The sequence below is a fragment of the Panthera uncia genome (genome assembly GCF_023721935.1).
Source record: "Panthera uncia isolate 11264 chromosome C1 unlocalized genomic scaffold, Puncia_PCG_1.0 HiC_scaffold_3, whole genome shotgun sequence".
Classification (NCBI taxonomy): domain Eukaryota; kingdom Metazoa; phylum Chordata; class Mammalia; order Carnivora; family Felidae; genus Panthera; species Panthera uncia.
In genome coordinates, this window is record NW_026057584.1 from 84920049 (window position 1) to 84947064 (window position 27016).

At 35.8% G+C, this 27016-nt stretch overlaps 1 protein-coding gene across 8 annotated transcripts in view; it reads left to right on the forward strand.

Moving 5' to 3' along the window:
* The window catches only part of GTDC1 (glycosyltransferase like domain containing 1), a 391227-nt gene that overhangs the window by 25654 nt on the left and 338557 nt on the right, over window positions 1–27016 (forward strand). For 3 of the 8 annotated variants that reach the window (XM_049615665.1, XM_049615672.1, XM_049615671.1), the window contains exon 1: window positions 22940–23575. The exons of 3 other annotated variants lie outside the window; for them this stretch is intronic. The gene's annotated coding sequence lies outside the window, so the exon portion shown is untranslated. Of the gene's footprint in view, window positions 1–18613; window positions 21476–22939; window positions 23576–27016 lie in introns of those variants that run through there. 2 more of the 8 variants (XM_049615667.1, XM_049615669.1) reach the window with 2 other exon arrangements.

A 27016-nucleotide genomic window follows, 5' to 3' on the forward strand; every position in this document is an offset into this window, starting at 1 on the left:
CAAAGCCCAATGTGTAGCTTGAACTCATGAAACTGAGATCATGAGCTGAGATCAAGAGTCAGATGCTTAACCAACTGCTCCACCCTGGTACCACCCACCCTAAAATTTTTTTTTCTTTAAACTATCAGTTTTCTTTCAGAGAAATTAAAAAAAAATGAGAAAACAGTCTATTACATTTACCTGTATAATTACCTTTTTTCATGGTTTTTCATTCCTTCATGTAGATCTTTGTTTTCATATAGTATAATTTTTTTCATTTTGATGAACTTTAACATTTTTATAGCACAGGCCTGCTGTAAATAAATTCTCACCTTTCATTTGAAAATCTTTTTTAGCATTTATTTTTCACTTGTACCCTGACAGTTTCGTTTCCCTTTTATATCTTTAAGCTCTTTTAAAATATTTTCCCATTGTCTTCTGGCTTACATTTTTTTTTTTTTTACCCTCCTTTTCTTTGGATGAGAAGTCAATGGGGTTCCTTATCATTTTTTCCAGTGACTCTAATATTGTACTTAAAAAAAATGTTTAAACTTTTGTGTTTTTAAGACAGTATGTTTACCAAGTGTTTTTTTTTTAAGTATGATATGTTTCTATATAGTTTTTAAAATATGCATCCCTTTAAGGTTTATTGAGTTTCTTGAATCTGTAGATTTATGGTTTTCCTCAAATTTGTAGACTTGTAGGCTGTTATTTTTTTAAAAAATTTTTTCTGCTTCTCTCTTTTGGAGATTTTAGTTATATATGATTGATGACTAGGTATTCCACAGGCCACTGGGACTCAACTCACTTTTTCTGTCTTTCCTCTTATCTGCTTCTTTTTGGACAGTTTTGATTCTTATGCCTTCAAGTTAAAGGATCTTCTCTTATATTTTGTCACAAGACCATCTAGTGAATTTTTTTTTTTTTTTAACATCTATTCTTTTTTGAGAGTGAGAGAGACAGAGTATGAGTGAGGGAGGGGCAGAGAGAGTGGGAGACACAGAATCAGAAGCAGGCTCCAGGCTCTGAGCTGTCATCACAGAGCCCGACGTGGGGCTCAAACTCACGGACTGTGAGATCATGACCTGAGCTGAAGTCGGACGCTTAACCGACTGAGCCACCCAGGCCCCCCTAGTGAATTTTTTAAAAAGACTTTTTGATTTAATTTCTGGAAGTTTTACTTTTTACTTTTTTTAGATAGGTATGTATTCTTTTTTCTTTTTAAAGTTTATTTATTTATTTTGAGAGAGAGGAAAGAGAGAGAATCCCAAGCAGGCTCTGTGCTGCCAGCACAGAGCCTGATGCAGGGCTCGAACCCACAAAACCATGAGATCGTGACCTCAGCCGAAACCAAGAGTCAGATGCTTAAGTGACTGAGCCACCCAGGCACCCTTGGAAGTTTTACTTTTTAAAATAGTTTTCATTTCTTTCAACATCATTTTACATTTAAACATACGTTTTTAAATATATTCATAAGTAGTGTGCTTATGAACTAGCTACAATGCTAGTTCCATTGTATCTGCCATTTCTGTATCGTTTTCTATTGTTTTGTCCTGGTTGAGTCACATTTTTTTTCTTCACACGTGTAGTAATTTTTTGTTGGTTGATAGGCATTGTGAACCTTGCATTGTGAGTGTCCTGATTTTATTGCCCTTTAAAAAAAAAAATACTAGTTTTGGCAGGCAGTTTTAAATTCTTTGTGGATCAGCTTGATTTTTTTGAGGCTAGTTTTTAAACTTTGTAGGGTTGTTCTTGAGTAGCCTGTATTCTAGAGCTAATTTAATCCTGTTATTAAGATGTGATTCTTTTTTGTGCACTGCTGAATAACATGTATATTCAGTGAAGTTTCTCTGCTCTTCTGTTGTAATCTTGAACATCTTCTAGTCCTGCATGCCCTTTGGGTAGTCTTCACGTTATTACTTTCTCATCTTTGTTCTTAAACTAGCCTAATGGAGTCTTATAATATTCATTGGAAATGTGCATTTGGGATCCCTATTTAGATATGTGGACCTTTTCCTCTGCATTGCTCCTGTCTCTTATGCACTGTATCCTTACAAATTCCAGTTATCTCAGCCTCCCAGAAACTCTAAAATCTGTTTCCTCAGCTCACATGGACCACCATGCACTTTTTATCTCCTTACACTGTGGTCCATAGAGTACTTCTAGATTGAAGCCCTATGGTTAATCATAGGGCTTCCTTATGTGGTTTCCCTTCTTCAGGGATCACTTTTATGTACTGCCATATTGTCCAATGTCTGAAAACAGTTTTATGTATTTTGTACAGTTTTCAGGTTGATCACAGTGGGAATGGAGCATATCTGGTGCCAGTTATTCCATCATAACCAGCATTAGAAATATCCTGTTACTCCCTTTTTTAGCACTGAAATTTTCAGAAAAAAATTAACATTTTTGGGTATAAGGGTGGCTCCGTTGGTTACGCATCCGACTCTTAATTTTGGCTCAGATCATGATCTCAAGGTCATGAGATGGAGCCCTCAGTCGGGCTCTGTGCTGACAGCATAGAGAATTCTCTCTCCCTCTCTCTCTCTGCCCCTTCCCTACTCGTGCATGCTTTCTCTCTCTTACTCAAAATAAATAAATAAACTTAAAGATTTTTATTTGTGCATATCCTGCTATGAACAATAGTTGAACATTGTTCAGCCTGTCTCCCTCCCTCCCTCCCTCCCTCCCTTCCTTCCTCCCTTCCTCCCTTCCTCTTTCCCTCCTTTCCTTTCTTCCTTCTTTTCTACCTCTTTCTTGATGTCTTTTTTAAATTGTGCCACTCAAACTTCTACAGTTTTGACCTATTGAAGATTCACTTTTTCTAGTTTTCCTGGTCTGTTTTTCCTCCTCTAGTATTTTGTTCATATTGAGACCAACTTCAATTTTCAGTGACCTTTTTTTGAAACTATGATCATTATTATGTTTTGGATTGTCCTTGTTACTCACAAAAGGAAGTTTTAATGTTTAATCCTAGCAGTTAAGGGCCTCTCGAACTAGGCTTTTAGTCTGCTTTGTCTACCCTTATTTTCTACCTTTTTATACCTAACATATGCTCCAATATTTTGGTCAGCATTCCTCTCCTCATGTCCTACTCTTTTTCTTTGATAATATTGTTTCCTTTGTTGAAAGCCCCCTTTCACCTCTCCCTGTCAAAATCCTAAACATTCTTCAAAGTCTCTCATTTTTTTATGGTGGTGCCTTTCTTACTTGAAGGTAAAAGTCCTTTGAATATTTGTCATATAGTACTTACAATTGTGAGCTTTTTGAGTGCTTTACTCGTCTTTGATTATCCCATAGTGCCTTAGTAGCCTAGAACTTGTCACTCATTTGATGTTCTGTAAATGTTTATTGAATATTTATGTAAACAGTTTTTTAAAATTGGAAGGTTTTAGGATATCTTGAAGTAGATTTCCAATGTGGCCTGTTGAGTGAATAACTCATGTGTAAGAAAGTTCTCACTATTACAGTTTCCTGTTTCTTTTTTTTTTTTTTTTTTAATTTTTTTTAACGTTTACTTATTTTTGAGACAGAGAGAGACAGAGCATGAACGGGGGAGGGTCAGAGAGAGGGAGACACAGAATCTGAAACAGGCTCCAGGCTCTGAGTGGTCAGCACCGAGCCCGACGCGGGGCTCGAACTCACAGATCACGAGATCATGACCTGGGCCGAAGTCGGCCGCTTAACTGACTGAGCCACCCAGGCGCCCCGGTTCCTGTTTCTTTAAAGATACATTGTTTTGCATGGCTGCAGTTCTAGAGTAGGGAATAGATAGACATAAAGGATCCATATATAATCCCAGTGGTGTTTACCCAGTAAAGACAAGACGGCTATGTGGGGTGATCTGGGGTGGTGTACTACTCATTCTGTGACATAATCCCTATCTTTCTGTTTTTGTTTAACTTTTAGCCTGTTTTGGTCAACATATCTTTTAGTGAGGAGCAGGAACTACTTATTGTGGGATGGGTGAACACAAGTAAGCCATGCAATGGAATACAAGTAAGACAAATAATGGACACAAGTCAATGACTTGTATACCAATGGTAGAGAGACAGCTATTTTCTGCATTCTATGACTGTGGCTATGGATGCCATGAAGGAACATAGAAGGAACACTTAGGTGTTTGGTGGCCTTTTTAGGTTCTCAGAGACATGTATCTAGGTCTAGATTAGGGAGCACCAAATGTACCACTTACGCTGACTGAGCAGTCTATTTTCAGACAGTCCTTCAGATACGTGAAAGTCCATTGTCATTGGTTACTTTTGTACACTCTCATTTATTTATACCTATTGTCAATTTGCTGAGGTCATCCCTTCGAAAACCATTTTCTTGAGGACCCATGATGTGCTGGGGGGTTGTGTTGGCACTGAACAGGTGAGAAAGACATGCCTCCTGGGGGAGTGGTAATGATCTTAAGAAGTCTTGGTTAGTGATTTGAGGCCACAGTTTAAAGACCCTGACATTTAATGCCTTTATTTGTCATAAAGCACATGGGCATTGGTAGTGGATGTAGTTTTAAAAACAGCCTTCCAGGATTATGTTTTGTGCCTGATACCGTGTTTGATAAAAGAGATAGCTTAATTGCTTCTACAATTTCAGGCAGTGATATTTGTGTCTTTGGTATTCCTGTTTAGGAGATAATCACCAGCAAAGAAATTCATAGTTTGTTAATTTTCTGAAAAGATACATAGTTTTTGTTATGTTGCACAATTGTATGTTGCATAATGGTAACTGAAATTTAAAAAATGGTTTATTGGAAGACTTTTATTGTCTAAGTTATTTTTGATAAAGATTAAAACTGGCATCACAATTGGCTAAAAAACCCAGTTTCCTTCTTTCTTTTTTCCAGTGTATTTGCCTTTTGTAAACAGATGGTCAGATTAAAAGCTATCTAAATCAAAGTACCTCGGAGCAAAAATTTGTAGATATTTGGAAAAGAAAATAGAGTTAGTGCATAAAAAATTCTTCAGGGTTCTTATTCAGAGAGTTTCATTAATTATCCTCCTTTGCTGATGACACACCCTATTATAAGTGGTCAGGACAAGATGTTTTTCTTGTTTTATGGTATTATTCTTTTACTTTAACCCTAATCCCCACTGTGGTTTTCTTACCCCACCTAAACCTCCCCTAGTAGATCCCCACTCACATATGTTTGGTATAAGCCCTCGGATTGGTTCTTGTCTTCAACCAAATATGGAATGGTTTTTACTTTGTACGTATCTCATGTTCCAACCTTGAGTTTTCTTTTATCATTTGTTGTATGTATGTATGTATGCATGTATGTATGTATATATGTATGTATTTTAATGTCTATTTAGTTTTGAGAGAGAGAGACGGAGACAGAGACGGAGCATGAGAAGGGGAGGGGCCAAGAGAGAGGGAGACACAGAATCTGAGGCAGGCTTTAGGCTCTGAGCTGTCAGCACTGAACCCAACACAGGGCTTGAACTCAGGAACTGCGAGATCATGACCTGAACCGAAGTTAGACACTTAACTGACTGAGCCACCCAGGCACCCCTCATTTGTTGTTTTTAGATTAGACATGTTGTGGTATATATTTCTAGTTAATTACATCTAAACGTAGCTTATTCACATCTAAGTTATCTATCCAGGTAATGGACACCTGGGTTGCCTCCAGTATCACTCAAACAGTGCTATGATAAACATCCTCATACAGGTTCATTATGATCTTATGTATATGTTTTTGGGGGTATATATCTAGGAGTGGGATTGTAGGGTCAGAGCACTGGGGCTTACCTCAGCATTTTCCCCAGTCACTCATTCATTTATCTCTTTAGATAAAACTTCATATCATTTGAGCTTTTTGTATCATTTGACCATTTTAGGCATTTTTTAAAAAGTTTATTTTAGGGGGGCGCCTGGGTGGCTCAGTCGGTTAAGCGTCCGACTTCAGCTCAGGTCACGATCTCGCGGTCCGTGAGTTCGAGCCCTGCGTCGGGCTCTGGGCTGATGGCTCGGAGCCTGGAGCCTGCTTCCGATTCTGTGTCTCCCTCTCTCTCTGCCCTCCCCCATTCATGCTCTGTCTCTCTCTGTCTCAAAAATAAATAAACATTAAAAAATTAAAAAAAAAGTTTATTTTATTTTTTTTATTTTGAGAGAGAGAGAGAGAGAGAGAGAAAATATGAATCCCAAGCAGGCTCTGTGCTGTCCAGGCAGACCCTGACACAGGGCTTCATCTCATGAACTGAACTGTGAGATCATGACCTGAACTGAAATGAAGTTGGAGGCTTAACCGATTGAGCCACCCAGGCACCCCTAATTATAGGCAGTTTTTAAAAACTTTTTTATTGTGGTAAAATATACATAACAAAATTTACATTTTTAACCATTTTTCAGTGACATTAAGTACATTTGCACTGTTGTGCAACCATCATCACCATCCATCTCCAGAACTTTTTTTTTCATTTCTCAAACTAAACCTCTATATCCCATTAAACAATAACTTCCCATTCCTCCCTCTCCCCAGCCCCTGGCAGCCACCATTCTACTTTCTTCTCTATGAATTTAACTATTCTAGGTACCTCATATAAATGAAATCATGCGGTGGTTTTTTTTGCGACTTTGTTTTACTTAGTATGTCTTTAAGTTTCATCTATGTTGTAATGTGTCGGAATTTCCTTCTTTTTTAAAACTGAGTGGTCGTGTGTGTGTGTGTGTGTGTGTGTGTGCGTGTGTACACACACACTATATTTTTAAAAATTCATTCATCCATCAATGGACACTTGAGTTACTTCCCTCTTTTAGCTACTGTGAATAGTGCTGCTATGAATATGGGTATACACATACCTATTCAAGTCTCTGCTTTCAATTCTTTTGGGTATTTATTCAGAAATGGAATTCTGGTAATTTTATTTTTATGTTTTGAGGAGCTACCATACTGTTTTCCATAGTGGCTGCATCATTTTACATTCCCACCAGCAGTACACTAGGGTTCCAATTTCTCTATATTGTTGCCAATATTTGTTTACAAATTTTTAAAAAGAGAACTCTGTATTTTAATAGTTGTAATAGCTAACAATAAGTAAGAGCTTTATTGTGTACAGAGGCCCTGTTGTATGTGTTTTTCATGTATGGAAACATTTAATTTCATGTATAGAAACACAGAATTGATAGTTATGATAATTATTGAAGCTCTGTGATATGGTTCATTAATCTTATCCTTCTATTGTTATGTTATGAAAATTTTTATAATAAAAAGTTGAGGGATTTTTGGAATTTTGTGTTTTCTAATTTGTAGATTTGGAGTGTTGGTACATCACTAAATACATTTTCTTTTCCATTAATATCAGAAGAAATCAATTTATAAAATTAAAGCACAGTAATAATAATAGTTCCAATATTTTAGTATTCATATTTCAGGCATTGGGCTAAGTCTTTTCCACACTCATACCTTTCCAAAGTAAATTTTATTCATTTCCTCAAAAAACAACCATGCTTTTGGAGTTCATTACTTAGTCCAAAGGCTTCCCTTCATCTTTTCCTTAGTTTGTCATTTGTCTCTGAAGTGGAGGAGGGCCTGAGCCCGGGACTGGCACTAATGATGGAATAGATGACCTGGGTGAAAGTGTAGGTCTGGGTGAAAGTTTATGTTGGGTCCAAAATTAAAGGTTATGAGAAACAAGGTTCAGTCTAAGTGATTTCAACATGATGCAATGCTGGCTCTAATATGAAATCGACAACCATCTTTATATTGACGTCTGTGTATCTGTTTTAAGGTATTCAGACATGCAAGAATTTGAAGATCCCTTAGAATTCTTATTCAGAACTCTTTATTACCTGAAATATTGGGAAAGTGGGTAATTCCCCCCAAATAAAAATAGAAATAAAATAGTCCTAAAACCTAGTGTTTAACTTTGTTAGAATTTACTTATTTGGAATTTCAAATATTTTGTGTATTAGGTACAGTGATAGTTTTGGTATGGGTAGAATTTTTTTGTACTTTCAGAACTTTAATAGAATTTTTACTTGCAGTCTTAATCCTAAAAGGATTTTGTAACTTTGTCCTAAAAAATCCACTTCTGATGGAAGCCACTCAAATACCACTCTAAATGCCTCTGTGTGCATTAGTTACATTAGTGAATTCTGAGTGTTAAACATAATGTATGTCTTCCTTTTTGTTTAGTTTGGTATATTTTATAAAGATTTAAAAATGAATAATCATTAAAAGGAACTGCACTGATAAATGAGATGATTGTAGCCTGCCTTTGTAAGTGAGACAATTTACTCATCAATCTTCAGTGTTTCTTAGCTACACAAAGTACTCCTACCCTGAGCATTTTCATATCCTTCTTCAAACACACATTTGGAAATATTTTATATGACCTGATGGTTGTCCATCTGTCCTGAATCTCTCACTGCTTCTTCATTACCTAATGTCCTTATTAAACTTCATATAATATATTTTTTCAGCTTAATAGCCCACAGTTTGACTTAAGAATCATTTGGCTTGTCAGAATCCTAAGAGTTCTGGGAAATAAATTTCTTTTGTGTATGGTGAAGTTAAAAGTTATTGAAAATGTGTTTTCATAATAAAACAAGTATAAAAATACTGCCCTGGGAGCTAGCTAGCTATTTTTTATTGTCCTTAGTTTCTAGGGAAGTAGTTTAATCACTTGTGATAAAGAAATAGCTTGGATATATTTTGACAAGTTACTTGTATTCAGTTTAAATCATAATTTATGAAAACACTAGGTTCATAGGGAATGTTGTATTCCTTCGTCCTTCATCCATTCAACAAATATTTGTTGAGCACTTACAACATGCCGGGCTCAGTGATAGGCCCTGGGGATACAGTGATGAGCAAAAATATGGGGTCTCTGCCCTCTAGAAAAGGATTGTGGTTGTCTGAGAGCATGTAATGGAAGAGCCTGATCTGGTCATGTAAGGAAAAGCCTTTTCCTAGGCAGTGTGCCTTAGCTGCTATCCGAAGAGCATTCTAATAGAGCTTGTGCAGTAGAGGCCACAGGGCACACTGAAGACCTACAAAAAGGCGAGGGAAGCTGAAATTCCAAGAGTGAACACCTGCAAGATAAGGTTTGCGAGGAAATTGGTTTTGAGAAAGAACCTCATTCTTTGTAGATGCTTTATAAGGAATATGAAATCAACAGCCATCTTTATATTCTGTGTATCTGTTTTAAGGTAATAAACGTTTTTCAGATACTCACGAATCTGAAGATCCTTTAGAATTCATTTTTCCCATATGGTGTTTTAATGCCCTAAATAGTATTCCATTCTGATTGGCCAACTCCTGCTTGAATATAATTAGCCCAGTAGCAGGGCCCCTCTCTTTCTTTCTTCTGTGGCACCAGCTTCATTTTCAGATACCTTTAGTTATTATAGGATTCTTTCTTGTACAGAGCCAAAGTTTTGGTTTCTACTCATTGATTGCAGTTCTCTAAGGTAAAATGAACAAGTCCAGTTTGTTTTCAGAATCTTTCATGAATATGAAGGGGCTCCTGGATGGCTCAGTTGGTTAAGCGTCTGATTTTGGCTCAGGTCATGATCTCACTGTTGGTGGGTTTGAGCCCTGCATTGGGCTCTGTGCTGACAGCTCAGAGCTTGGAGCCTGCTTCGGATTCTGTGTCTTCCTCTCTCTGTGCCCCTCCCCTGCTTGCCCTCTGTCTCTCTCTCAAAAATAAATAAAACATTAAAAACAATCTTTCATGTATGTGAAAGTTACTGATGTATGGCTATAAGTATCTCTTTACAAGACTTTTCCCCCCAATATTTTAAACATTTCAAATATATACAAAAGAAGTCAGTATAGTAGAATGAAACTCTCTTCCTCCCCTACTCTGCATGTACCCATTGCTCATCTTCAACAATTATCAACCCATGTCTCTGTTTGATTGACAGATATTTAATGAATACTTCCTTTGTGCTAAGTGCTGTGCTAGTTTCCCAAGCTCTAGAAAAAGACCTGACATAGGCCTTCAGGAGTTCATTTTTAGTGGAGAAGAAAGTAAGAAAATCAATTAAAATAGTACAGCATGATGCATAAAGTCATCTAATTTGCCAGAGAATTATGTGATTATAAAGAAAAAGTGAAAGAAAGGCACTTTACCCTGCTGATAAATGGTAGAATTGGGAGAGCAAGGGAGAATTAGTATACAAACTTAAGACTCTGGAAACACTTTCAGAAAGTCATGGAAAAAGGGAGCAGGGAAGTCAAAGTTCATCAAACATTAGGAATGTCACTAAAATACAAACGCTCATTGGTGTGTAAAATCTTGTCTATATGTACTTAAGTAGGTATTTTTGGGGAGAGGATTCTTAGCATGAAACCTTCATAGGGTTCTATACCAAATAGGTCCATTGTATACTCTGTATAAGGGAATTGGATTTTGTAGTAGTTAAGTATTTCCTTAATGGTCAGCTCAAACACTCATGAGGGTTAAAAAGCCAAAAGAGACTCAGAGATAGATGTTCATTGAACTCAACTGTAAGTAATCTTTATTATTGCACATAGATAGGAAAGTAAATATTACACTCTTCTTATAGCTTAGAAATCTAGTACTTACATATATATATATATAAATATAGATTATATATAGATTATATATATATATTATGTATCTGAAAATAGGAAATAATTGGTTTTATTAGTATATCTAGAGGTCAGGGATTCAGTATCTGGAGAGATAAATATCATACCCCAAGTAAAAATGCTGCCTTTTTCTCTAGACATCTTTAGGGTCCTTGCTTAATCCAGTTTGAGCTGCATGATGTGTGGAACACAGGAAAGAGTTAAGTGTTAAGTTATGTCCAAATCTGTTCTTACCTGTTGTGCCTTACCAAAGATGTATCATTAATGTTGATCTTGCTTGCTACTTATCTAGATATGTCCTGCCTATAATTTTAGACCTGTATAATGCATTTCAGTACAACCACATTAGAACATAAGTATGTATGTGCACACACAACTAATGCAGAAGTGCAGTTTCCTTTTCTAGCTTTTCTGACTGAGGAAACAGGTACTGTTTACAGTATATACTAGACAAACTGGAAGCACATGCTTCCTACTCTCTAATCTTTGCAGTCACTCTTTCACTTTGTACTTGCTTGAATCTATGCTATGTGTGTCTCTGGCTTTTTTCTTTCCTTATGTTCTGGGATAGAAGTGTGACAAAAAGCTGTAGCTTTTTTTAATTCATTCATAATGTTATTTGCTTGAAGACTGTAGTTGATTATTTGATCACCCTTTTATGTACGATTTGCTTATTTCTTCTATTTACTATTCAAGAATTATATATATAGTCAAGTCTGGCAAAAACGATTAGCTCTGATTAAGTTTTATAAAATATGCTGGAGATTTCATTGATACATAGCTTTGTGGTGCATTTTGTTCATGCATATGAACATTTGTTATGTTTGAGTGTTCCTGAAATGGAATTATTTGAAAATTTGTGTAAATTATCTTTAAAAATGAAATAAAATGACAAGGTTTATCCTTTCAAATTGATAGGATTTAACTGTTATTAAAATCGTATTATTCTCCATAAAGTGAACTTACAGTTAATTTGTGTTTCAATTATATAATTTAAGTAAGTCATATCTCCCTTTAGACATGTCCCAGCTTATTGAACATTTTTATGTGATTTCCATAGTGAGCATATGGATAAGATAGGTGGGCTACATAAATTATCTGGGATAGATTTTATGAATAGTCTTGGAAATCAATCTCAGAATTTGGTGTCACTATTATTATTTTTAATGCTCTGTTTGTAGTATAGCATACTGACAGTATAGTAGGTAAAATACACAGTTTTAGCCCTCAAAGAGTTTACATTCTAATGAGGAAGAAAGACTAATGTATAAATAACTTGACTAGAATACATGATGTAAAAGAGGCAAAAATAAAACCTTGAAAAAAAAAGATTATTTCATATTAGGCATTTCTTTTTTTTTTAATTTTTTTTTTTTTTAACATTTATTTACTTTTGAGACAGAGACAGAGCATGAACAGGGGAGGGGCAGAGAGAGAGGGAGGCACAGAATCTGAAACAGGCTCCAGGCTCCGAGCTGTCAGCACAGAGCCCGACACGGGGCTCGAACTCACGGACTGTGAGATCATGACCTGAGCCGAAGTCCGACGCTTAACCGACCAAGCCACCCAGGCGCCCCTCATATTAGGCGTTTCTTAAAGGATGTGATGCTTGAGTTAGGCTTAAGTAACTGGTAGAAAATTGGCATGGGGAGATTTGGGAAAAGGCCATTTCAGACTCAATACATAACATGAAAAAGGGAGAGTAGTAGCCAAGTGTATCATTGAAGAGTCCCTAGTGGTCCTGCATAAGAACAATTGGGGAGCACATGGCTATTAGACTAGGAAAATTGGTGGGGCTCCTGGGTGGCTCAGCCGGTTGAGTACCTGATCCTTGATTTCTGCTCAGGTCATTATCCTAGGTCATGGGATAGCCCTGAATTGGCTTCCACGCTGAGTATGGATCTTGCTTGGGATTCTCTCTCTCTCTCTCTCTCTCTCTCTCTCTCTCTCTCTCTCTCTTTGACTCTGACTCCCTCTCCCTCTTTCCCTCCCTCTGCCTCTTTCCCCTACTCATGTGCTGTCTCTTGCTCTCTGAAAAATTGGGTTTGACTCTCTTATAAGGATGTGTAGATCTTATTTGTTAGGCAATAGACAACCCTTGAAGATTATAGAACATCTCTTATGGATCAGAACTGAACATGTCTTGTGATTTATTTATAACTCTTGTTTAGTAGATATTACAAGCCTCATTTTAAATAAGAGAAGTAATGAGGCCCAGAGGAGTTAAGTGACTTTCCCAAGGTCTCATGATGAGTAATTGTCAGAGCTAGGATTCAAACCAAATGTTCTTTTGAATCTGCATGCTTCCTCTCTTTTAAGTGGAAGAATGAGACAATCAGGCTAAATCTTAAGAATGCTATTATCAAAGCAGTTGGTTTCTTGGATTAAGGAGTAATATACAGGCATAGTGGCTGGTTCAGATAAGTGGTAATATGAAATATGAATTTGGGTTTGTAACAATAGGAGTGAAAAGGAGAGTTTTGTATGAGATTTAGTGGCCTGGATAATTAAGAATGCATGCATTTAGGAGGTGCTATACGTCGCCTGTGAGAAATGGTGAAAAATAAAATGAGAGAGCCAAAGAGTATATAATTATATAAGTCAAAACAAGAAAGTTTTAAAGGTGGGATAATAAACATTATTAAATACTATGTAGATTTGAAGGTATATGAAGAGCAAGTACATGTCATTTGGTGTTAGGTGATACTGGAGACTCTTTTGAGGGTGACTTTAGCAGATTGGTATGATTAGAAACTAAATTATGAGGGATTGAGGTGCGAGTTTGAAGACAAGGAAGAAGTCCATGATACAGACTCTTTTGAAAATAGGGGAGAAAGTGGAAACGATAGCTCAAAGATAAGGCAAAGAATTTGAATGGTTGAGGGAAATGGATGAATTTGTCAAAGCTACCAAGGCATTGGTCATAAAGAAGGGGTTGAGGATTTTAGAGAGGGAATAGTTGGTGGTTCATGGTCTTAAAAGAGAGGGGAGGATTTGACACAGGTGTATGGGCTAACCTTTGAGAGAAAGAAAAGAGCTCTTATGAATTGGGAGGGAGAGAAAATATGATTTTTCTACATATAAATGAGTTACCTACTTATAATTTAGAGGAGGAGCTTCGTGGCTCATGTTGAAAGATCTATAGAAAGTTTATTGAAGGAAAGCAGGGTCATTTGTTAAGAGTTAGGTGGTGAGAACTTTGAAAAACAGGAGAAGATCTGGAGCAACTGGTATGCTCAAAGAGTAAAACAGAATGAGTCTTCCCCACAGCAAGAATTTCCAGCCAAGAATCAGACCATACATTTTTATTGGCACCAACTCTCATCTGTCCTTCCACCCCGCCCCGCCCCCCCCCCACCCCCCACTAGTGTCAATAGTCTGGGGATCCTAAAGGAGAGGTTATGTGATCAATTTGCTCAATGTTAGGAATTGGCAGGTGGGCAATGGAAAGTGAGTGAGGGTTTCTGGGTTGGCAATTAGAGCATAATTGACATTTTAAATCTTTATTTCATAGACTGATGTATGAAAGCCTTTGATATTTGATACAAACGTATATTCTTAATAGTGATTGAATAGGTAAAACATTATTACCACATCTAACCTTCAAAACTTTATTCTTCCCATCTTACCTTATCCCCGTTACTTTCTGCTTCAGTTGAACTCAAATATGGAAGCATCTTGGTGTGGTGGAGCCAGTCCTTCATTTAGGAGACACCTATTTTGAAGGAATGACACCACAAGTGACAGAAGGAAAAGCCAAACTGAGGTTTATGAAAATGTAAAATGTTTGTGCTTCAAAGGACAGTATCAAGAAAGTAAGCAAATGACCCATTGAGTGGGAGAAAATATTGGCAAATTATATTTCTGGTAAGGGACTTGTACCCATAATATATTAAAAACTCCTACAGCTCAACAATAAATGACAACACACATTAAAAATGGGCAAAATAGCTGAATAAATATTTCTATAAAGAAGATAATTGAATGGTCAATAATACCATGAAAAGATGCTCATTATCAGGGATAACAGTATTGGTCCTCTGATCTATGATCGTGGGCTGTCTTTCCATTTATTTCTTTGTATCTTTCAACAGTATTTTGAAGTTATCAGAGGGCAAGTTCTCTACTTCTTTTGTCAAATTTACTCCTAAATATTTGATTCTTTTTGATGCATTTTAAATGGAGTTTTTTTTTTTTTTCTTACTTTCATTTCTGGATTGTTCATTGCTAGTATATAGAAATTCAGTTGACTTTTGTATATTGAAATTGTGTCTTGCAAACTTGCTGAACTCACTGATTAGTTGTAATAATTTTTGGTGGATTCCTTAGTGAATTTCTTTATATAAGATTTTATTTGCAAAGGGATAGTTTTACTTTTTCCTTTCCCTTCTGGATACCTTTTATTTGTTTGTTTGTTTGCTGATTTATTATCTATCTATCTACCTATTTATTTATTTTTGCCAACCGTTCTGACTAGAATCTCCAATACAATATTCAATAGTAGTGTCGAGAATGAATATCCTTTTATTATTCCTGATTTTAGGGGAAAATCTTTTAGTCTTTTAGCATATCACACATAGCATGTGTGATGCTAGCTAGCTGTGGGTTTTTCCTGGATTCTATCAGGTTAAGGAAATTCCCTTCTATTCTTAGTTTCTTGAATGTTTTACATTTTGATCAAACCTGGAGGGCAGGTTTGTGCAGCTAAGGAACAGCTCAGAGAAGGATCAGTCTCTGGGTAACTGGAAGATCAAGAGGCAGGTCGTGGAGGGGGAGGAGATCGCCTACAAGTTTATGCCCAAGTACCTGCTGTGCAGGAGTGGCTTGCTTTCCCTCCCTTGCCTCCTCATGTGGAGGAGCCAGAACAGCTGGAGGGAGCATAGACGAGAGCTCCTGGACCATCCTGGTCAATGGTGACAGGGAGGAAGTGGCTATGAGAACTGTGAAGCAGTCCTCAATGGTGCCTGAGATGGAGAATTGGGAGGAGGGCGCAAAGGAGGGAGTGGAGTTTGGCAAGGAGGATCTTTTCCATCAACAGGGGGACCAAGGGACCACCTCGTGAGGCTGCCTAGTGATGTGAAGGGAACTCACCCCATTAGAGGTCTTTCTTTATGAAAACTATTTTTATATATATAAAAAAAATTCTTGTCAAGTGCTTTTTTTTTTTAATCTATTGAGATGATCATGTCGTTTTTCTCCTTCATTTTATTGAATGAACCAATAATTGATTTCATTGTTAGACCCACTTTGCATTCCTCAGATAAATCCTGTTTAGTCATGTCTCTTTTCATATGTTTTTGGATTTGGTTTGTTAGTATTTTGTTTAGGTTTTTTGCATGTTTATATTTATAAGGGATATTGGCCTATAGATTTTTTTTTTAAAGTTTGTTTATTTTTAGTTCTCTACATCCAACGTGGGGCATTGAACTCACTACCCCGAGATGGAGAGTTGCATGCTCTTCCTACTGAGTCAGCCAGCGGCCCCTGGGCTACAGATTTCTTGAGATATCTTTTGTCTAGTCTTAGTGTCAAGATAGTACTACCTACCCTCAGAGAAATGAGTTGGGGAGTGTTTTGTCCTATTCTGTTTTGAGAAAGGTTTGTGAAAATTTAGTGTTAATTCTTTTAAATGGTAAAATTCACCAGTGAATGTAAATCCTGGGCTTTTATTGATGGGAAAAATCAATTTATTTATTAAAAATTCAATGAATTTACTTTTATAGGTCCATTCAGATGTTTTATGTCTTCTTGAATTTCAGTAATTGAGGCTCTTTTGGGCTTGTTCATTTTATAAGATTATCTAATTTGTAGGCATATATTTGTTAACAGTATTTCCTTATATCCTTTGTAGTTCTGTAAGATCAGTAATGGTTTCCCCTCTTGTCTCTTTTCATTCTTGATCAGTCTAGCTAAAGGTTTGATAATTTTGTTGATCTTTTCAAAGAACCAACTTTTGGTTTTGTTAATTTTCTCTATTTTTTTTCCATACTTTATTTTTTAGTTTCTGCTCTCACCTTTATTATTCCACTTCTTCTGCTTGGATTTAGTGTGCTTTTCTTTCTCTAGTTTATTAAGGATGTTTATTAAGATTTTTTAAATTTTAGGCATTTACTGCCATAAGTTTTCTTATGAGCACTTCTCTAGCTGTATCCCATAAGTTTTGGTATGTTGTGTTTTCATTTTTATTCAACTCATAGTATTTTCTAACTTCTCTTTTGATTTCTTTTTTGACCTACTGGTTATTTAGAAGTGTGTTGTTTGAATTCCCAAATTTCCTTCCATTGTTGATTTCTCATTTAATTTTATTGCAGTTGGAGAACATGCTTTGTATGATTTCAGTCCTTTTAAATTTACTGAGGCTTGTTTTTAATGGCCTAACATATGGTCTATCCCAGAGAATGTTCTGTGCATGCTTGAGAAGAATGTCTGTGCTGCTGTTGTTGGGTGTAGTGTTCGGTTGATGTCTCTTGAGGTTAGTTTGTGTATAGTGTTGTTCAAGTCCTCTGTTTCTTTTTTGATATTCTGTGAATTTCCCTAGTTGTTTCTTTCAATAATTATATTGAAAGTGAGGTACTAAAGTTTTCAGCCATTATTGTAGAAGTATGTATTTCTCCCTTCAATTCTGTCATCTTTTGCTTCATGTAGTTGAGGATGGTCTTATTTTGTGCATGTTTGATTATAATTATTATGTCTTCTTGAGAAATTGACATTTTTATCCTTATAAAATGTCCTTCTTTGACTTTGTAATTTTTCTCTTACTGTCTGTTTTGTCTGATAGTCATCCAGATCTTTTTGGTTATGATGGTATAGTATATATATTTTTTACCATTCTTTTACTTTCAACCTGTTGTGTCTTTTAAAATAAAGTATGTCTTATAGATAGCATATAGTTAGATAATGTTTTCTTATTGATTCTGCCAATCTGTAACTTTTGGTTTTAGTGTTTAGTCCATTAACCTTTAGTGTAATTACTGATCAGATGGGATTAATATCTACCATTTTGCTGAATGTATTATATATGTTTTATTTCTTTTTTTGGTTTTCTGTTATTCTATTACTTCCTTCTTTTGTGTTAAATATCTATTTTCTAGTATACCACTTTAATTCCCTTGTTTTCTTTTACTATACTTTAGGTTTTCAGTTGTCATATGCATATATTCTCACTTATGCACTTAGAGATTGCAGCAGCACTTTGAGCTTGAATTTCCTATATGGTTTACATAGGGAAAAATACCAAGGATCTGGCCAGTCAAGTGGTCAAGAAATTTGTCTGAGAATTTTTTTCTTGGGGAACAATTATATTTTCTTATATAGTTCAAATCCTCTGTTACTCAGATTTGCAGCAGGGCATCTGTTCTCTCTCATCCTTCCTCTTTGGTTTCCTCCCTACCTATGTCCCTCTTTCTAATTCATTCAACAAACATATTTTGAATGTATGTACTCTACCAGGGCCTTTGGATTTAGTAATGTATAAAACAGATGGTCTCTTCCCTAATATTAGAGTCTAAAGTAGATTTCACTAACTCAGATTCTTTCAGGAACATTGGAATATCTGAGAATACACAGTAGGGAGGGCATCGTGCAATCTGTAGCCAATTCCAAGGATATTCCCATTCAAATTAAGACAAGAGATCTGCAGGTTATGGATGCTCTCTCTTTTAATACAAAATTCTCTGTAGTAGGAATTGTTGCATATTCTTTACCCAACTATCAGTTGTCACTTCCATTTTTAGGTTTATACAGTTTAGTTTACCCAATCAATCTTGAAAACATGCCCTATTAACTGTTGTGCCTTAGGTTTTGAGTATTTTCAGCTGTTTCATTCATGACTTAATAAAGTCAAACCAGCCCTTACAACTTATTAGACTTCATAATGTTTTATATAACAGATATGGATTATACAGGATAGAGTCTTATTAAAATATAATTTTAAAAAGTATAGATCTCTTTAAGCCTTATTCCCAGCTTCCAGTGTTCTTTGTAGTTTTAGAGAGATTGTGGTATCTTTTATATAGTTTTTGTTTTTTTCTTTTTATTCAAAAGAAAGAGGGATAACAGATAAACTTTTATATTCATTTTATTTTATTTAATCTGAAGTTTATGTATTTGTTTATAATATTATTTCCATCAAAAGATTGGATATAAATTGTTTTGACAATGAACTCTGCCTCCATGATACATGATATATATTTTAGCAACTTACCTGATGTGAATATACCACATGTTCAAATAATTAATCAAGGAGAATAGAGGAATTTTACTTTTCCAGTGATGATGATGATAGTTTTTCCTACATTATGTGGCTCTGAATAAGACACTATTGGGAGGTTGGAGCTATGAGAGAAGAGACTTAGGTTTCGTAGGAAGAAGAGGTTTGTTCATTATACTATCAACAAGGTCTGGTGCTAAAGAAGACTATGCCTAGCAAACAAAAACTTTTTGGGGGGGTCGCTTATTTTCACAGAATTTGTGTTTGATAACAAGCCTGATGTATTTTCCCATCAAGGAATGTATTATGGTCAAATCATTTGATCATTAATCTCTGCAAATGACTAACTTGGTTAACTTTTCATGTGATGTTTGCCGCTACCATCCTAAAATTCTTTGCCAAAAAGGTATAAAGTAAACGTATTTCACTGTTTCTGTTCTATTTGCAATTAGTTGGCTTCATGCAAACCTCATCATTGAAATATTTTTTAGCTGGGAAAATTATGTTATATTTATATGAAAAGGGAAATTTTTTTTTACCTCCTTCCACCGAGTTGAATAGAAATTGCATCTGAAGCTATATAAAAAATAAAGTTAAAGCAGTCACTACACTGGCCTAAACTGGTGGACAGATCTTCCGAGTACAGAATGTCTGCATTAGAAGTATAGTATTTTATCATTCTTTTTTCCCTTTCCACCTTAAATCTGTGTGTTCTTTTTTTCCAACAATTTTACTGTGCATTCTCCATCCATTAAAATGTTTTGTGGAAATTCTGTACTCTAGGGAGCATTGGTAGTTGATAATAACTTTCCACAATTATTTTTTGTGATATAAGTGAGAACATGGGTGCCATGACGTTGTGTTTTAGAATTTCTTAGAACTTCCCCCTGAAAAGATGTGACTCTAACCTTTAAGATGATACTGTATTTCAACAAGGTATGCAGTGTGACTGTAAAAGGAGAGTCAAGCAGCCCTGAAAGCTCCAGTCTTCAGAGACCAGTCAGAAGTCAAAAGACCTATGGGCTATGTTTTAGCTAATTCTAAAAGAGGGTAATTGCAGAAAGTAATATAAGTTTGCATGGAATAATCACTAAATTCTTTAACTTGCTGCGACTACAGCCCCAAACATCTGTTTAGGTGACTCCTTGCTACCTTACAAATCATTCTTAAACATAGTGGCTTAAAATATTTATTTTGCTCAGGAGTCTGTGATTTGGAAAGGTTCATTTGGCATAGTGTGTCTTTGGTACACTTTGTGTCAGTTGTGTGGTTCAAAAGGAGGGGCTAGAATCATCTGAAGGCTTGCCCAAGCCCACGTTTGGTGGTGCAGGCTGGCTGAGATAACAGGTGGGGGTCTTGGTCAGAGCACTGACATGTGGCCTTTCCTTGTTGCCTGGGTTTCCTCACAGTATGGTAGCTGGGTTATAAGGGAGAGGTGGGAAGAGAGAGACAGAGAGGAAAAAGGGGGGTTGGAGAGACAGAGACAGGATGAGCCTATGTCTATATTGCCTTTTATAACTTTCAGAAGTCACATGGTATTATTTCCAAGACATTTTGTTCCTTGATACAAAGCCCTACTCAATTTAAGCTGGAAAGGATATTATCTCTGTTTCTGGGTGCATGACTGGCAAGGTCCTGGAAGGTCATGTGGGATTGGAAATATTGCTGTGGCCATTTATAAAAAAATACAGTCTGCCACAACAGTTTGCCTGATTACCTGTGTTCTCTTATCTCTGGCCTCAGAATAAGTGATTGGGATGAGTGAGGTACCAACATTCACTAGTTAAGTGTAGAAGGTAGAATATCAGGATACAGATTGAAATACTTGTCTATGTTCCTTTACACTTTATTTGTGATTTTATTTCTTTCTGGAATTCTGCCTTTGTTTGTCCTTAGGAGGCAGAGCTAAAATTGTGAAAAATAGGATTTTATGTTATGCCAGCTTTATTGAAAGGTGCTGTGATGTATTGCATCTGAATGACCAGTGTTCACATTTCAGTTCCCTTACTTTCTAACTGTGTGACATTGGGACAGTTACTTAGCTTCTCTGAGGTCACACATTTACAAAGTTAATGTGATGATACTTTTCATAGAGAGTTCGTTGTAAAATAGAGATATGATATGTAAAGGGACAGCTTAGTGACTGGGAGGTCCTGGGGTCTCAGCTATTATCATTAGGCAGGTTGATGAAAATGTGTGATTTAGGATGTTAAATTGATTGTGACCAGAATGATAGATTAAAAAACCAGTTTGGGATATGTAGATATTTTGAAGCTAAAACCAAAGGATTTTGAATAGAGGGAAACCTATGAAGGGATTCAGGAAGAGTATGTCTCCTTTTTGAAAGGTACATAATTCTTTATATGCTGTTTATCAACTTTTAACTGAGATGATGTTTCAAATTTATTAAAATAATTAGCAGTTAGTTAAGGTATTATATTAAATGTCCTAATATTGTAGTTCGAAATGTTGTATATTTAGTGAAAATTGTTACTTTTTTCCTACTTCTGTTTTCATTTATTTTTTGAAGTTTATTTATTTATTTTGACAGAGAAAGAGAGAGCATGAGCCAGGGAAGGGCAGAGAGAGGGAAAGAGAGAATCCCAAACAGGCTCCATGCTATCAGCACAGAGCCTGACGTGGGGCTCAATCCCATAAACCACAGAACATGACCTGAGCTGAAATCAAGAGTTGGACGCTTAACAGACTGAACCACCCAGGTGCCATTTATTTTTCTAGTTGTAAAAGTAATACATATATGTTACAGAAAAGAAGCTGAGGAAATAAATCACCCATGATCCCATTATCCAGAGGCAGACCATTAATATTTTGGCATATTTCCTTTCATTAATAAAAATTCTTTTTTCAAGTATAGGCTCCATGCCCAACCTGAGACTTGAACTTATGACCCTGAGATCGAGAGTTGCCTGCTCTATTGACTGAGCCAGCCAGGTGCTCCTCAGTCTTTTTTCTTTGAAATTTTATAGTGTTCCATAGTTAAAAACATAGAATTTATGATTTTATAATCTTCCTTTTTAATTTAATTTTATATCATAACGATTTCCCACAAATCATTAAAATTTCATCTGTCATTTGGATGTATCATTATTTATTTATTATTTATCATAATTTATTATTTATTTCTGGAATTTTTTCTAAAATGTATATAATGTGATGAATATATTTGTGAATGAATGTTTGTTATCATTGTTTTGATTTTTTTCCATAGGATGTATCACTAGAAAAAAAAAATTACTGTAGCCAAGGGTATCAATATTTTTAAGATCTTAGTTTATGTGTTAAAATTGCTTTCCAGGGGTACCTGGCTGACTCAGTCCATGGAGCATACGACTCTTGATCTTGGGGTTGTGGGCTCAAGCCCCATGTTGGGTGTGGAGATTACTTAAAAATAAAATCTTAAAAAAAATTGTTTTCCATAAAGTTTTACCATTTTATATCCCCACTGAAATGAGAATAGCAGCAGTGATCATTTTATAAATAAAGTTGGTGAATTTGATAGTTAAAAGATATCATTTGTAAAATTTGCATCTATTCTGTATTTGTTAGATTAAAATCTCCTTTCTAATATTTTGTATTTGTTTTTCATTTTAATTTGCATAGATTTTCTATATAATATGGATACAACCTTTTTATGTTATTTATGTAGGTTTGGAGAAATTTTACCATTCATTTTGTGTTCCTCTAAACAGCTTAAAATTTATTCTTATCATTTCATGCAAAAGACATACTACAGTGAAACTAACCTAAATCATACAGTTATTATTATTTCCATTATTTCCACAGTACTTACTTTTAGTGTTCTTAATTTACATGGTATCTTATTTTTAGAGTGTGCTGTTCATTTAAAGTGGATTTGTATCCATTTACTCTTTTTTTTCAAAATTACTTTTTGATAAAAGTTCCTCAATTAGAGAGTTTCAGCAACAATGGAAAATTTTTTCATTCGTCCAAAATATATCCATTTAGTCTTTTAAATTATGATTGTCAAACCTCAAATAAGTTTATATTTTGGTTATTGTGAAGGGTTTTTTTTTCATAAGTAGTACTGTTTTTCCCACAGGCAAATTTTATTAATTCTAATGGAGTGTTTTTGTAGATTGTGGGTGATACCAAAGTTAATCAGATTATGAAAGTTAAGGTTCTTTTCTTTCCGTTTAAAAATTTTTTTCAAGTGTAAATTTACAAAACATATAAAAAAGTATGGAGAGCATTACTGTGTAATCCTCTCCTAGAACTCTCAAATCTGAACCTTTTTGCCATGTTTACTTCCGTTTTTTACTTTCTAATTCTTCAAGAAATAGAATTTTATAGACAGAGAGTAAGGTCTCTGTCTTTCTCTGGTGCTAATTCCTAATTCCTCTCCTTTCCCAGGTCTCAGAGATCACAGGTATTCTGAATTGGGTGTTTCCGTTGTCCTCCTTGTTTTTATGCTTTTACTTAATACATACGCATTTATGACAAAATCTTATGTAAATGATATCTATACTATCCTTTTTCATCTTACTCTTTTTTGCCCAAATTTTGTTTTTAAACTCATGTTGGTTGATAGATGTTGCTGTAGTTCAGTCACTCTCGGAATGTGGTCCTCAACCAGCAACTTCAGCATCATTTGGGAACTTGTTAGAAATACAAAATACTATGAACTGGGTGGCTTAAACAACAGAAATTCATTTTCTCGCAGTTCTCAGGGCTGGAGATCCAAGATCAAGGTGTCAGTAGATTTACTTTGTTCTGAAGTCTCCTTGGCTTGTGGATGATCACCTTTGTGCTGGCTACCTTATATGTTGTCTCCTCACACGGTATGTGGACATCTCTCGTGTCTCTCCATGTGTCCAAATTCCCTCTTCTTATAAGGGCATTAGTTATTACATTAGGGCCCACCCTTAGGGTTTCATTTTAATCTAATCATGTTTTTAGAGGCCCTGTTTACAAATATGGTCACATTCTGAGGTACTGGAGGAGAAGGCTTCCAGATAGGAATTTTGGGGGAACACAATTTCTCCCCATAGCACCACTGCTATAGTTCAGTGATTTTTACGATTGTATTATATTCAATTGTATGATTATACCCCTATTTCTCTCTTTTAATAGACCTTTAGATTATTTTCCATTTCTCCCACTATGTCAGTTCTACTATATCAGTTTATTTTTTGCATAGTTGCTTTTTTTTTGTTTTTATTTATTTTTGATATGGTATCTGTGTAGACTTCAAGTGTCTGATGTCAGTTGAATTAAAACAAACAAAAAGAAAATCATGAACTGTCCTTTGTTTAACGGAAGGCTACAATCTATAAGCTGTTAATTTTGCTGGCATGTTATTTTGTTTTTTTTTTTTTTTTTTTTTTTTTTTTTTCAACGTTTTTTATTTATTTTTGGGACAGAGAGAGACAGAGCATGAACGGGGGAGGGGCAGAGAGAGAGGGAGACACAGAATCGGAAACAGGCTCCAGGCTCCGAGCCATCAGCCCAGAGCCTGACGCGGGGCTCGAACTCACGGACCGCGAGATCGTGACCTGGCTGAAGTCGGACGCTTAACCGACTGCGCCACCCAGGCGCCCCAGCTGGCATGTTATTTTGAATGGTGGTGGTTTTGTTTTATGAGACTGGATTTTCCGTGTTGTCCAGCACATGTGGTTTTGGATTGTATTTTGAGTTAACGACACAAGCTACTATTTCCATATATGGGTGGGTCTGTCATAATGATACTAAATAAATAAGTTTATTTCTCTCTTTGTAAATAAAAGAGAACAGTGACTCCATCATTGTGTATGTACTGTCTTGGGTTTTCTTGACCTTTTGCAGCTCATTATTATCATCTGGGAATATATTGAATTCCCATTGTTGTTAACTGCGTATGCTGCTAAGAGTAATAGCGTTTATTTGGAAACTATTTGTTAGTGTAATTTCACTGAAAGTTGGGCTTACTTTTTATCAAAAGGTAAAGTTTTGTACCAGGCTAGGGCAACATTTTCTCTTTATGCTGGGTTCCACATGTTAGTTACATAATTTATAATGTTATTCCCTTTATTCAAATTTTATTCCCTTTCTTCTATTGCCACACCCCACCTCATAACTTCTAACAAAGGGATATTATATGTGTCATTGATAGTTTTAAAAATCTACTGGATTCATGGAAGATCCATTGATTACCTGGGTGTAGACGATATAGTCTCCTTGTGTCTTCCACCTTGCCAACCCTTTGGCTATTTTCCAGCTTATTAATTATATCTCCAGTATGAGGACACACTGTACCAAAGAGGAGATAAACACCATCTTTCTAATTGTTGCTAGTTATTCTTTGCTGGCTGAACTTGGTATAGAAAAAGAAATTTTAAGATTTATATTGAAAACTATAAGACATTCATGAAAGAAAATGAAGGAGACGTAAGCAAAGGAAAAGATGTTCCATGTTCATGGGTTGAAAGAATGAATATTGGTAAAATGTCCATACTAACCCAAGTAATACACAGATTCAGTGCAATCCCTGTCAAAATTCCAGTGGTATTTTTCACACAAATAGAACAAACAATCCTAAAATTTGTATGGAAACATAAGATTCAGAATAGCCAAAGAAATCTTGAGAAAGAAACAAAGCTGGAAACATCATGCTCTCTGATTTGAAACTATATTACAAAGCTATAGTAATTAAATCAGTATGGTTTTGGCATAAAAACAGACACATCAATCAATGGAACAGAATAAAGAGCCCAGAAATAAACCCACACATATGTGGTCGATTAATTTAGGTCAGAAGAGCCAAAAATAGATAATGGGTAAAGGGCAGTCTCTTCAATAAATGGTGTTGGGAAAATTAGATGCCCATATGCAGAAAATGAAACTGGACCACTGTCTTACACCGTATACAAAAAGTAACTCAAAATGGATTGAAGACTTAAATGTAAGACCTGAAACTATAAGACTCCTAAAAGAAGACATAGGTGGTAAGCTCCTTGACATATGTATTAGTATTGGTTTTTTGAATCTGATGCCAAAAGCAAAAGCAGTGGAAGCAAAAATAAACAAACAGAACTACGCCAAACTAAAAAGCTTCTCGATAGTGGAGGAAACCATCAACGAAACAAAAAGGCAACCTACTAAATGAGAGAAAATATTTGCAAATTGTATATCTTTTAAGGGGCTAATATTCAAAATATATAAAGAACTACAACTCAATAGCAAAAAACCCCAAACAATCTGGTTAAAAAATGGGCAAAAGATCCGGATAGATATTTTCCTAGAAAAGAATAAAGATAGCCAATGGGTACATAAAAAGATGCTCTACTTACTTCATTAGTTTTAGTCTGGGAAGTGCAAATCACAACCACAAAGAGACCTGTTAGTAAGGCTATAATCAAAAAGACTAGAATAACAAGTGTTGGTGAGGATGTAGAGAAAAGGGAGGATGTGTGCTATTTGTGGGAATGTAAATTGGTGCAGCCACTATGGAAACCAGTATGGAGGTTCACATGTTTGAACTGTGTGGGTCCATTTATACATGGATTTTTTACACTACAGTTCTGTAAATATATTTTCTTTTTCTTACGATTTTCTTTTTTTTTTTTTTTAATTTTTTTTTTCAACTTTTTAATTTATTTTTGGGACAGAGAGAGACAGAGCATGAACGGGGGAGGGGCAGAGAGAGAGGGAGACACAGAATCGGAAACAGGCTCCAGGCTCCGAGCCATCAGCCCAGAGCCTGACGCGGGGCTCGAACTCACGGACCGCGAGATCGTGACCTGGCTGAAGCCGGACGCTTAACCGACTGCGCCACCCAGGCACCCCTTCTTACGATTTTCTTATTAACACTTCCTTGTCTCTTGCTTCGTTGTAAAAATACAGTATATAATACATATAACATACAAAAAAAAATGTGTTACAGTCAAGTAACACACATTATAGGTGAGGCTTCCAGTTACCTATAGTAGGGTACAGTTAAGTGTCGGGAGAGTCAAAAGTTATAGGAAGGATCAGTGCTTCTCACCCCTAGGTTGTTCAAGGGTCAGCTGTACCTTATGATCTAGCAACTCCACTTCTGGAGTTCTCCACTATCCAAGTTCTTCTGGAGTTCTCCACTATCCAAGCAAAACAAAAACACTAACTTGAAAAAAAATATGTATCTCCATGCAATATATATATGCACCCGCATTTTTATTGAATTATTATTTACAATAACCAAGACATGCAAACAACCTAAGTGTCCATTGATGGAAGAATGATGCACACACACATTGTGTGTACGA